The 13940-nt window shown below is 48.1% G+C and overlaps 1 protein-coding gene across 2 annotated transcripts in view; it reads right to left on the bottom strand.

Moving 5' to 3' along the window:
- MAPKAP1 (MAPK associated protein 1) overlaps positions 1-13940 on the bottom strand; it is a 172963-nt gene that overhangs the window by 91699 nt on the left and 67324 nt on the right. The gene's annotated exons all lie outside the window — the stretch shown is intronic.

The following is a 13940-nucleotide window of genomic DNA, read 5'->3' as shown; positions in this document are numbered from 1 at the left end:
ACTGGTTGTAACAGGGGAACTCACTGGTTGTAACAGGGGAACTCACTGGTTGTAACAGGGGAGCTCACTGGTTATAACAGGGGAACTCACTGGTTATAACAGGGGAACTCACTGGTTGTAACAGGGGAACTCACTGGTTATAACAGGGGAACTCACTGGTTGTAACAGGGGAACTCACTGGTTGTAACAGGGGAACTCACTGGTTGTAACAGGGGAACTCACTGGTTGTAACAGGGGAACTCACTGGTTGTAACAGGGGAACTCACTGGTTGTAACAGGGGAACTCACTGGTTGTAACAGGGGAACTCACTGGTTATAACAGGGGAACTCACTGGTTATAACAGGGGAGCTCACTGGTTATAACAGGGGAGCTCACTGGTTATAACAGGGGAGCTCACTGGTTATAACAGGGGAGCTCACTGGTTATAACAGGGGAACTCACTGGTTATAACAGGGGAACTCACTGGTTATAACAGGGGAGCTCACTGGTTATAACAGGGGAACTCACTGGTTATAACAGGGGAGCTCACTGGTTATAACAGGGGAACTCACTGGTTATAACAGGGGAACTCACTGGTTATAACAGGGGAGCTCACTGGTTATAACAGGGGAGCTCACTGGTTATAACAGGGGAACTCACTGGTTATAACAGGGGAACTCACTGGTTATAACAGGGGAACTCACTGGTTATAACAGGGGAGCTCACTGGTTATAACAGGGGAACTCAACTTTCAGCCTCCAAACTCCCCCCCCCCCACCCCCTTCTGGATCTGGAGTTTTAATTGCATGATTGATGCGGAAATTAATTAATCGCAAAGTGCATGCTAATTGTTTAATTGCTCGCTTGATCTGTATGGATCATTTTCGGGAATGAGAACGAGCTGATTTACTCCGCGTATTGATTGGATGTGACAGTGAGTTATTTTGCCAGCTTCCCCATTTGAAATTCCCCAATTAATTCCCCCAAACCTTTTGCTTGGCGACTTTGCCTCTCCTGTCTGATCTATACTAACTTGTCAGGCTGGAGAGATATTTATTATTATATATCCGGCAGGTGAGAGCGACACATTAATATTAACGGCGCTGGATTGCCAACGTGGAATTCAACTGGATATTTGTGTCAGTATTCATTCTCTCGGATTCTGCTCTGACCCACGGGGACACGTTTACCTCTCTCATAATCAGCAGGTACAGGGGCATTATTAAAGGAGCTATCTCCCCACCCCCCACAAAAATCCCCTCCATTAATCTTGTGGCAGGAAGCCCCCGTGCATTATACTGAGTTAATTTCAGCTCCCTATTACTTAGCTCGAGAGCAGGGGAGGCCAAATCCATTCTTAAAGGGCTACACACAGATCAAGTTTTCAGGATATCCTTGCTTCAGCACGGGTGGCCCAAACACCTGACCAGGTGGGAGCTCTTGAGGACTTGAGTTGGCCACTCCTGCTCTAGGGTGTTGGAAGGGGTCACCTTCGGTGAGGCAAGGATCACCTGCTCGCTCAGAGGAGTTACATGTTTGAGGATGTAGCATGGTGTTGGGTATATAGTAATGGAGGGTGAGTATTGGAGGGTGTAGCCTGGTGTTGGGTATATAGTAATGGAGGGTGAGTGTTGGAGGGTGTAGCCTGGTGTTGGGTATATAGTAATGGAGGATGAGTGTTGGAGGGTGTAGCCTGGTGTTGGGTATATAGTAATGGAGGATGAGTGCTGGAGGGTGTAGCATGGTGTTGGGTATATAGTAATGGAGGGTGAGTGTTGGAGGGTGTAGCCTGGTGTTGGGGTATATAGTAATGGAGGGTGAGTGTTGGAGGGTGTAGCCTGGTGTTGGGTATATAGTAATGGAGGGTGAGTGTTGGAGGGTGTAGCCTGGTGTTGGGTATGAAGTAATAGAGGGTGAGTGTTGGAGGGTGTAGCCTGGTGTTGGGGTATATAGTAATGGAGGGTGAGTGTTGGAGGGTGTAGCCTGGTGTTGGGTATACAGTAATGGAGGGTGAGTGTTTGAGGATGTAGCATGGTGTTGGGTATATAGTAATGGAGGATGAGTGTTGGAGGGTGTAGTCTGGTGTTGGGTATATAGTCATGGAGGGTGAGTGTTGGAGGGTGTAGCCTGGTGTTGGGTATATAGTAATGGAGGGTGAGTGTTGGAGGGTGTAGCATGGTGTTGGGTATATAGTAATGGAGGATGAGTGTTGGAGGGTGTAGCATGGTGTTGGGTATATAGTAATGGGGGATGAGTGTTGGAGGGTGTAGCCTCGTGTTGGGTATATAGTAATGGAGGGTGAGTGTTGGAGGGTGTAGCCTGGTGTTGGGTATATAGTAATGGAGGATGAGTGTTGGATTATGTAGCCTGGTGTTGGGTATATAGTACTGGAGGATGAGTGTTGGAGGGTATAGCCTGGTGTTTGGTATATAGTAATGGAGGGTGAGTGTTGAAGGATGTAGCCTGGTGTTGGGTATATAGTAATGGAGGATGAGTGTTGGAGGGTATAGCCTGGTGTTGGGTATATAGTAATGGAGAATGAATGTTTGAGGATGTAGCATGGTGTTGGGTATATAGTAATGGAGGATGAGTGTTGGAGGGTGTAGCCTGGTGTTGGGTATATAGTCATGGAGGGTGAGTGTTGGAGGGTGTAGCCTGGTGTTGGGTATATAGTAATGGAGGGTGAGTGTTGGAGGGTGTAGCCTGGTGTTGGGTATATAGTAATGGAGGGTGAGTGTTGGAGGATGTAGCATGGTATTTGGTATATAGTAATAGAGGATGAGTGTTGGGGGATGTAGCCTGGTGTTGGGTATATAGTAATGGAGGGTGAGTGTTGGAGGGTGTAGCCTGGTGTTGGGTATATAGTAATGGAGGATGAGTGTTGGAGGGTGTAGCCTGGTGTTGGGTATATAGTAATGGAGGATGAGTGCTGGAGGGTGTAGCATGGTGTTGGGTATATAGTAATGGAGGGTGAGTGTTGGAGGGTGTAGCCTGGTGTTGGGGTATATAGTAATGGAGGGTGAGTGTTGGAGGGTGTAGCCTGGTGTTGGGTATATAGTAATGGAGGGTGAGTGTTGGAGGGTGTTGCCTGGTGTTGGGTATATAGTAATAGAGGGTGAGTGTTGGAGGGTGTAGCCTGGTGTTGGGGTATATAGTAATGGAGGGTGAGTGTTGGAGGGTGTAGCCTGGTGTTGGGTATACAGTAATGGAGGGTGAGTGTTTGAGGATGTAGCATGGTGTTGGGTATATAGTAATGGAGGGTGAGTGTTGGAGGATGTAGCATGGTATTTGGTATATAGTAATAGAGGATGAGTGTTGGGGGATGTAGCCTGGTGTTGGGTATATAGTAATGGAGGGTGAGTGTTGGAGGGTGTAGCCTGGTGTTGGGTATATAGTAATGGAGGATGAGTGTTGGAGGGTGTAGCCTGGTGTTGGGTATATAGTAATGGAGGATGAGTGCTGGAGGGTGTAGCATGGTGTTGGGTATATAGTAATGGAGGGTGAGTGTTGGAGGGTGTAGCCTGGTGTTGGGGTATATAGTAATGGAGGGTGAGTGTTGGAGGGTGTAGCCTGGTGTTGGGTATATAGTAATGGAGGGTGAGTGTTGGAGGGTGTAGCCTGGTGTTGGGTATATAGTAATAGAGGGTGAGTGTTGGAGGGTGTAGCCTGGTGTTGGGGTATATAGTAATGGAGGGTGAGTGTTGGAGGGTGTAGCCTGGTGTTGGGTATACAGTAATGGAGGGTGAGTGTTTGAGGATGTAGCATGGTGTTGGGTATATAGTAATGGAGGATGAGTGTTGGAGGGTGTAGTCTGGTGTTGGGTATATAGTCATGGAGGGTGAGTGTTGGAGGGTGTAGCCTGGTGTTGGGTATATAGTAATGGAGGGTGAGTGTTGGAGGGTGTAGCATGGTGTTGGGTATATAGTAATGGAGGATGAGTGTTGGAGGGTGTAGCATGGTGTTGGGTATATAGTAATGGGGGATGAGTGTTGGAGGGTGTAGCCTCGTGTTGGGTATATAGTAATGGAGGGTGAGTGTTGGAGGGTGTAGCCTGGTGTTGGGTATATAGTAATGGAGGATGAGTGTTGGATGGTGTAGCCTGGCGTTGGGTATATAGTACTGGAGGATGAGTGTTGGAGGGTATAGCCTGGTGTTTGGTATATAGTAATGGAGGGTGAGTGTTGGAGGATGTAGCCTGGTGTTGGGTATATAGTAATGGAGGATGAGTGTTGGAGGATGTAGCATGGTGTTGGGTATATAGTAATGGAGGATGAGTGTTGGAGGGTGTAGCCTGGTGTTGGGTATATAGTCATGGAGGGTGAGTGTTGGAGGGTGTAGCCTGGTGTTGGGTATATAGTAATGGAGGGTGAGTGTTGGAGGGTGTAGCCTGGTGTTGGGTATATAGTAATGGAGGGTGAGTGTTGGAGGATGTAGCATGGTATTTGGTATATAGTAATGGAGGATGAGTGTTGGAGGATGTAGCCTGGTGTTGGGTATATAGTAATGGAGAATGAACGTTGGAGGGTGTAGCCTGGTGTTGGGTATATAGTAATGGAGGGTGAGTGTTGGAGGGCGTAGCCTGGTGTTGGGTATATAGTAATGGAGGATGAGTGTTGGGAGGGTGTAGCCTGGTGTTGGGTATATAGTAATGGAGAATGAGTGTTGGAGGGTGTAGCCTGGTGTTGGGTATATAGTAATGGAGGATGAGTGTTGGAGGGTGTAGCCTGGTGTTGGGTATATAGTACTGGAGGATGAGTGTTGGAGGGTATAGTCTGGTGTTTGGTATATAGTAATGGAGGGTGAGTGTTGGAAGGCGTAGCCTGGTGTTGGGTATATAGTAATGGAGAGTGAGTGTTGGAGGGTGTAGCATTGGGTTGGGTATTGAGTGTGAATCCAAAGCCAGGGTGTGCAGCGCACAGCAGTAGAGAGGAGCAGGTCTTAGCAATAAAAGTCCTTTATTAATAAATCATCATATGGGACAACAGCAAACCTTCAACGCGTTTCGTTCAAAGGAACTTTATCAAGAAGTGCTGTATGTATTAAAAACAACCATTTAAGTACAGCTGACTGCCCGTTTTTCGCGCCAAAACGTGACGTCATCATATGTGTTTTAAACCAATCATAAGGCTTATTCCTCGCGCATGCGCGCGGCGCCAGTGCTGTGTATTGACATTTCTGGTTATATTAATTCCCGCGCATGCGCGCGACGCCAGGGTTCCCACTCTATGGTAAACTCTATGGTAAAATGTATGCTCAATAGACTCCCGCGCATGCGCGCGACGCCAGAGTCCCAGGGAGGTTACTACCACTGACAGCCATGTCAGGCAGGAGGCACACGCCCTTCTGGGCGGTGCTACAAGCATGGACACGCCTCTGACAGAGGCAGAAAGACCACCCCTCCTCCTCTAGTGTCTGCACTTGTGCTACGGAGTCAGACTATGGGGTAAAGAATAACTGCCCAATTTGTCCTAACAAGTGTTTATAGCTAAACTCCACAACAACATTGTTGTTATGGCTGGGGAATATGAGGCAGCAGGCTGTACTATAATGGGAGTTACACATAAACAAAATGTGAATTTACAAACCATCAAACATAAATGCATTAATAAACAACAAATGTGTAAATAAACAAACAATGTGCAATACATTTTATCTAAAAAAGAAGAACATATAGCAAGACAATTTATTATTAAAATTTATATTTATCAGAAATGTGTATAATTCATGATAAAAAATAAACAATAAAAACAATTATTTAAAAAAAATCTTGTGTCTTATTTAGGTAACAGCAAATTGCTGCCCTACTGGATGGAAATGGTAATAATATTGATTGTTCAATGCGCGGGAATTAATATAACCAGAGATGTCAATACACAGCACTGGCGCCGCGCGCATGCGCGAGGAATAAGCCTTATGATTGGTTTAAAACACATATGATGACGTCACGTTTTGGCGCGAAAAACGGGCAGTCAGCTGTACTTAAATGGTTGTTTTTAATACATACAGCACTTCTTGATAAAGTTCCTTTGAACGAAACGCGTTGAAGGTTTGCTGTTGTCCCACATGATGATTTATTAATAAAGGACTTTTATTGCTAAGACCTGCTCCTCTCTACTGCTGTTGGAGGACGTAGCCTGGTGTTGGGTATAAAGTAATGGAGGATGAGTGTTGGAGGACGTAGCCTGGTGTTGGGTATATAGTAATGGAGGGTGAGTGTTGGAGGGCGTAGCCTGGTGTTGGGTATATAGTAATGGAGGGTGAGTGTTGGAGGGTGTAGCCTGGTGTTGGGTATATAGTAATGGAGGGTGAGTGTTGGAGGGTGTAGCCTGGTGTTGGGTATATTGTAATGGAGGGTGAGTGTTGGAGGGTGTAGCCTGGTGTTGGGTATATAGTAATGGAGGGTGAGTGTTGGAGGGCGTAGCCTGGTGTTGGGTATATAGTAATGGAGGGTGAGTGTTGGAGGGTGTAGCCTGGTGTTGGGTATATAGTAATGGAGGGTGAGTGTTGGAGGGCGTAGCCTGGTGTTGGGTATATAGTAATGGAGGATGAGTGTTGGAGGGCGTAGCCTGGTGTTGGGTATATAGTAATGGAGGGTGAGTGTTGGAGGGTGTAGCCTGGTGTTGGGTGTATAGTAATGGAGGATGAGTGTTGGAGGGTGTAGCCTGGTGTTGGGTATATAGTAATGGAGGGTGAGTGTTGGAGGGTGTAGCCTGGTGTTGGGTATATAGTAATGGAGGATGAGTGTTGGAGGGTGTAGCCTGGTGTTGGGTATATAGTAATGGAGGGTGAGTGTTGGAGGGTGTAGCCTGGTGTTGGGTATATAGTAATGGAGGGTGAGTGTTGGAGGGTGTAGCCTGGTGTTGGGTATATAGTAATGGAGGGTGAGTGTTGGAGGGTGTAGCCTGGTGTTGGGTATATAGTAATGGAGGATGAGTGTTGGAGGGTGTAGCCTGGTGTTGGGTATATAGTAATGGAGGGTGAGTGTTGGAGGGTGTAGCCTGGTGTTGGGTATATAGTAATGGAGGGTGAGTGTTGGAGGGTGTAGCATGGTGTTGGGTATATAGTAATGGAGGGTGAGTGATGGAGGGTGTAGCCTGGTGTTGGGTATATAGTAATGGAGGGTGAGTGTTGGAGGGTGTAGCATGGTGTTGGGTATATAGTAATGGAGGGTGAGTGTTGGAGGGTGTAGCCTGGTGTTGGGTATATAGTAATGGAGGGTGAGTGTTGGAGGGTGTAGCCTGGTGTTGGGTATATAGTAATGGAGGGTGAGTGATGGAGGGTGTAGCCTGGTGTTGGGTATATAGTAATGGAGGGTGAGTGTTGGAGGGTGTAGCCTGGTGTTGGGTATATAGTAATGGAGGGTGAGTGTTGGAGGGTGTAGCCTGGTGTTGGGTATATAGTAATGGAGGGTGAGTGTTGGAGGGTGTAGCATGGTGTTGGGTATATAGTAATGGAGGGTGAGTGATGGAGGGTGTAGCCTGGTGTTGGGTATATAGTAATGGAGGGTGAGTGTTGGAGGGTGTAGCCTGGTGTTGGGTATATAGTAATGGAGGGTGAGTGATGGAGGGTGTAGCCTGGTGTTGGGTATATAGTAATGGAGGGTGAGTGTTGGAGGGTGTAGCCTGGTGTTGGGTATATAGTAATGGAGGGTGAGTGTTGGAGGGTGTAGCCTGGTGTTGGGTGTATAGTAATGGAGGATGAGTGTTGGAGGGTGTAGCCTGGTGTTGGGTATATAGTAATGGAGGGTGAGTGTTGGAGGGTGTAGCCTGGTGTTGGGTATATAGTAATGGAGGATGAGTGTTGGAGGGTGTAGCCTGGTGTTGGGTATATAGTAATGGAGGGTGAGTGTTGGAGGGTGTAGCCTGGTGTTGGGTACATAGTAATGGAGAGTGAGTGTTGGAGGGTGTAGCCTGGTGTTGGGTATATAGTAATGGAGGGTGAGTGTTGGAGGGTGTAGCCTGGTGTTGGGTATATAGTAATGGAGGATGAGTGTTGGAGGGTGTAGCCTGGTGTTGGGTATATAGTAATGGAGGGTGAGTGTTGGAGGGTGTAGCCTGGTGTTGGGTATATAGTAATGGAGGGTGAGTGTTGGAGGGTGTAGCATGGTGTTGGGTATATAGTAATGGAGGGTGAGTGATGGAGGGTGTAGCCTGGTGTTGGGTATATAGTAATGGAGGGTGAGTGTTGGAGGGTGTAGCATGGTGTTGGGTATATAGTAATGGAGGGTGAGTGTTGGAGGGTGTAGCCTGGTGTTGGGTATATAGTAATGGAGGGTGAGTGTTGGAGGGTGTAGCCTGGTGTTGGGTATATAGTAATGGAGGGTGAGTGATGGAGGGTGTAGCCTGGTGTTGGGTATATAGTAATGGAGGGTGAGTGTTGGAGGGTGTAGCCTGGTGTTGGGTATATAGTAATGGAGGGTGAGTGTTGGAGGGTGTAGCCTGGTGTTGGGTATATAGTAATGGAGGGTGAGTGTTGGAGGGTGTAGCATGGTGTTGGCTATATAGTAATGGAGGGTGAGTGATGGAGGGTGTAGCCTGGTGTTGGGTATATAGTAATGGAGGGTGAGTGTTGGAGGGTGTAGCCTGGTGTTGGGTATATAGTAATGGAGGGTGAGTGATGGAGGGTGTAGCCTGGTGTTGGGTATATAGTAATGGAGGGTGAGTGTTGGAGGGTGTAGCATGGTGTTGGGTATATAGTAATGGAGGGTGAGTGATGGAGGGTGTAGCCTGGTGTTGGGTATATAGTAATGGAGGGTGAGTGTTGGAGGGTGTAGCCTGGTGTTGGGTATATAGTAATGGAGGGTGAGTGTTGGAGGGTGTAGCCTGGTGTTGGGTATATAGTAATGGAGGGTGAGTGTTGGAGGGTGTAGCATGGTGTTGGGTATATAGTAATGGAGGGTGAGTGTTGGAGGGTGTAGCCTGGTGTTGGGTATATAGTAATGGAGGGTGAGTGTTGGAGGGTGTAGCCTGGTGTTGGGTATATAGTAATGGAGGGTGAGTGTTGGAGGGTGTAGCCTGGTGTTGGGTATATAGTAATGGAGGGTGAGTGTTGGAGGGTGTAGCCTGGTGTTGGGTATATAGTAATGGAGGGTGAGTGTTGGAGGGTGTAGCATGGTGTTGGGTATATAGTAATGGAGGGTGAGTGTTGGAGGGTGTAGCCTGGTGTTGGGTATATAGTAATGGAGGGTGAGTGTTGGAGGGTGTAGCATGGTGTTGGGTATATAGTAATGGAGGGTGAGTGATGGAGGGTGTAGCCTGGTGTTGGGTATATAGTAATGGAGGGTGAGTGTTGGAGGGTGTAGCCTGGTGTTGGGTATATAGTAATGGAGGGTGAGTGATGGAGGGTGTAGCCTGGTGTTGGGTATATAGTAATGGAGGGTGAGTGTTGGAGGGTGTAGCCTGGTGTTGGGTATATAGTAATGGAGGGTGAGTGTTGGAGGGTGTAGCCTGGTGTTGGGTGTATAGTAATGGAGGATGAGTGTTGGAGGGTGTAGCCTGGTGTTGGGTATATAGTAATGGAGGGTGAGTGTTGGAGGGTGTAGCCTGGTGTTGGGTATATAGTAATGGAGGATGAGTGTTGGAGGGTGTAGCCTGGTGTTGGGTATATAGTAATGGAGGGTGAGTGTTGGAGGGTGTAGCCTGGTGTTGGGTATATAGTAATGGAGGGTGAGTGTTGGAGGGTGTAGCCTGGTGTTGGGTATATAGTAATGGAGGGTGAGTGTTGGAGGGTGTAGCCTGGTGTTGGGTATATAGTAATGGAGGATGAGTGTTGGAGGGTGTAGCCTGGTGTTGGGTATATAGTAATGGAGGGTGAATGTTGGAGGGTGTAGCCTGGTGTTGGGTATATAGTAATGGAGGGTTAGTGTTGGAGGGTGTAGCATGGTGTTGGGTATATAGTAATGGAGGGTGAGTGATGGAGGGTGTAGCCTGGTGTTGGGTATATAGTAATGGAGGGTGAGTGTTGGAGGGTGTAGCATGGTGTTGGGTATATAGTAATGGAGGGTGAGTGTTGGAGGGTGTAGCCTGGTGTTGGGTATATAGTAATGGAGGGTGAGTGTTGGAGGGTGTAGCCTGGTGTTGGGTATATAGTAATGGAGGGTGAGTGATGGAGGGTGTAGCCTGGTGTTGGGTATATAGTAATGGAGGGTGAGTGTTGGAGGGTGTAGCCTGGTGTTGGGTATATAGTAATGGAGGGTGAGTGTTGGAGGGTGTAGCCTGGTGTTGGGTATATAGTAATGGAGGGTGAGTGTTGGAGGGTGTAGCATGGTGTTGGGTATATAGTAATGGAGGGTGAGTGATGGAGGGTGTAGCCTGGTGTTGGGTATATAGTAATGGAGGGTGAGTGTTGTAGGGTGTAGCCTGGTGTTGGGTATATAGTAATGGAGGGTGAGTGATGGAGGGTGTAGCCTGGTGTTGGGTATATAGTAATGGAGGGTGAGTGTTGGAGGGTGTAGCATGGTGTTGGGTATATAGTAATGGAGGGTGAGTGATGGAGGGTGTAGCCTGGTGTTGGGTATATAGTAATGGAGGGTGAGTGTTGGAGGGTGTAGCCTGGTGTTGGGTATATAGTAATGGAGGGTGAGTGTTGGAGGGTGTAGCCTGGTGTTGGGTATATAGTAATGGAGGGTGAGTGTTGGAGGGTGTAGCATGGTGTTGGGTATATAGTAATGGAGGGTGAGTGTTGGAGGGTGTAGCCTGGTGTTGGGTATATAGTAATGGAGGGTGAGTGTTGGAGGGTGTAGCCTGGTGTTGGGTATATAGTAATGGAGGGTGAGTGTTGGAGGGTGTAGCCTGATGTTGGGTATATAGTAATGGAGGGTGAGTGTTGGAGGGTGTAGCCTGGTGTTGGGTATATAGTAATGGAGGGTGAGTGTTGGAGGGTGTAGCCTGGTGTTGGGTATATAGTAATGGAGGGTGAGTGTTGGAGGGTGTAGCCTGGTGTTGGGTATATAGTAATGGAGGGTGAGTGTTGGAGGGTGTAGCATGGTGTTGGGTATATAGTAATGGAGGGTGAGTGTTGGAGGGTGTAGCCTGGTGTTGGGTATATAGTAATGGAGGGTGAGTGTTGGAGGGTGTAGCATGGTGTTGGGTATATAGTAATGGAGGGTGAGTGATGGAGGGTGTAGCCTGGTGTTGGGTATATAGTAATGGAGGGTGAGTGTTGGAGGGTGTAGCCTGGTGTTGGGTATATAGTAATGGAGGGTGAGTGATGGAGGGTGTAGCCTGGTGTTGGGTATATAGTAATGGAGGGTGAGTGTTGGAGGGTGTAGCCTGGTGTTGGGTATATAGTAATGGAGGGTGAGTGTTGGAGGGTGTAGCCTGGTGTTGGGTGTATAGTAATGGAGGATGAGTGTTGGAGGGTGTAGCCTGGTGTTGGGTATATAGTAATGGAGGGTGAGTGTTGGAGGGTGTAGCCTGGTGTTGGGTATATAGTAATGGAGGATGAGTGTTGGAGGGTGTAGCCTGGTGTTGGGTATATAGTAATGGAGGGTGAGTGTTGGAGGGTGTAGCCTGGTGTTGGGTATATAGTAATGGAGGGTGAGTGTTGGAGGGTGTAGCCTGGTGTTGGGTATATAGTAATGGAGGGTGAGTGTTGGAGGGTGTAGCCTGGTGTTGGGTATATAGTAATGGAGGATGAGTGTTGGAGGGTGTAGCCTGGTGTTGGGTATATAGTAATGGAGGGTGAATGTTGGAGGGTGTAGCCTGGTGTTGGGTATATAGTAATGGAGGGTTAGTGTTGGAGGGTGTAGCATGGTGTTGGGTATATAGTAATGGAGGGTGAGTGATGGAGGGTGTAGCCTGGTGTTGGGTATATAGTAATGGAGGGTGAGTGTTGGAGGGTGTAGCATGGTGTTGGGTATATAGTAATGGAGGGTGAGTGTTGGAGGGTGTAGCCTGGTGTTGGGTATATAGTAATGGAGGGTGAGTGTTGGAGGGTGTAGCCTGGTGTTGGGTATATAGTAATGGAGGGTGAGTGATGGAGGGTGTAGCCTGGTGTTGGGTATATAGTAATGGAGGGTGAGTGTTGGAGGGTGTAGCCTGGTGTTGGGTATATAGTAATGGAGGGTGAGTGTTGGAGGGTGTAGCCTGGTGTTGGGTATATAGTAATGGAGGGTGAGTGTTGGAGGGTGTAGCATGGTGTTGGGTATATAGTAATGGAGGGTGAGTGATGGAGGGTGTAGCCTGGTGTTGGGTATATAGTAATGGAGGGTGAGTGTTGTAGGGTGTAGCCTGGTGTTGGGTATATAGTAATGGAGGGTGAGTGATGGAGGGTGTAGCCTGGTGTTGGGTATATAGTAATGGAGGGTGAGTGTTGGAGGGTGTAGCATGGTGTTGGGTATATAGTAATGGAGGGTGAGTGATGGAGGGTGTAGCCTGGTGTTGCGTATATAGTAATGGAGGGTGAGTGTTGGAGGGTGTAGCCTGGTGTTGGGTATATAGTAATGGAGGGTGAGTGTTGGAGGGTGTAGCCTGGTGTTGGGTATATAGTAATGGAGGGTGAGTGTTGGAGGGTGTAGCATGGTGTTGGGTATATAGTAATGGAGGGTGAGTGTTGGAGGGTGTAGCCTGGTGTTGGGTATATAGTAATGGAGGGTGAGTGTTGGAGGGTGTAGCCTGGTGTTGGGTATATAGTAATGGAGGGTGAGTGTTGGAGGGTGTAGCCTGGTGTTGGGTATATAGTAATGGAGGGTGAGTGTTGGAGGGTGTAGCCTGGTGTTGGGTATATAGTAATGGAGGGTGAGTGTTGGAGGGTGTAGCATGGTGTTGGGTATATAGTAATGGAGGGTGAGTGATGGAGGGTGTAGCCTGGTGTTGGGTATATAGTAATGGAGGGTGAGTGTTGGAGGGTGTAGCCTGGTGTTGAGTATATAGTAATGGAGGGTGAGTGTTGGAGGGTGTAGCCTGGTGTTGGGTATATAGTAATGGAGGGTGAGTGTTGGAGGGTGTAGCATGGTGTTGGGTATATAGTAATGGAGGGTGAGTGTTGGAGGGTGTAGCCTGGTGTTGGGTATATAGTAATGGAGGGTGAGTGTTGGAGGGTGTAGCCTGGTGTTGGGTATATAGTAATGGAGGGTGAGTGTTGGAGGGCGTAGCCTGGTGTTGGGTATATAGTAATGGAGGGTGAGTGTTGGAGGGTGTAGCATGGTGTTGGGTATATAGTAATGGAGGGTGAGTGATGGAGGGTGTAGCCTGGTGTTGGGTATATAGTAATGGAGGGTGAGTGTTGGAGGGTGTAGCATGGTGTTGGGTATATAGTAATGGAGGGTGAGTGATGGAGGGTGTAGCCTGGTGTTGGGTATATAGTAATGGAGGGTGAGTGTTGTAGGGTGTAGCCTGGTGTTGGGTATATAGTAATGGAGGGTGAGTGATGGAGGGTGTAGCCTGGTGTTGGGTATATAGTAATGGAGGGTGAGTGTTGGAGGGTGTAGCATGGTGTTGGGTATATAGTAATGGAGGGTGAGTGATGGAGGGTGTAGCCTGGTGTTGGGTATATAGTAATGGAGGGTGAGTGTTGGAGGGTGTAGCCTGGTGTTGGGTATATAGTAATGGAGGGTGAGTGTTGGAGGGTGTAGCCTGGTGTTGGGTATATAGTAATGGAGGGTGAGTGTTGGAGGGTGTAGCATGGTGTTGGGTATATAGTAATGGAGGGTGAGTGTTGGAGGGTGTAGCCTGGTGTTGGGTATATAGTAATGGAGGGTGAGTGTTGGAGGGTGTAGCCTGGTGTTGGGTATATAGTAATGGAGGGTGAGTGTTGGAGGGTGTAGCCTGGTGTTGGGTATATAGTAATGGAGGGTGAGTGTTGGAGGGTGTAGCCTGGTGTTGGGTATATAGTAATGGAGGGTGAGTGTTGGAGGGTGTAGCATGGTGTTGGGTATATAGTAATGGAGGGTGACTGATGGAGGGTGTAGCCTGGTGTTGGGTATATAGTAATGGAGGGTGAGTGTTGGAGGGTGTAGCCT

Source organism: Ascaphus truei, chromosome 21 (assembly GCF_040206685.1).
Source record: "Ascaphus truei isolate aAscTru1 chromosome 21, aAscTru1.hap1, whole genome shotgun sequence".
NCBI lineage: Eukaryota > Metazoa > Chordata > Amphibia > Anura > Ascaphidae > Ascaphus > Ascaphus truei.
This window is presented reverse-complemented; position numbering and strand designations above follow the sequence as displayed.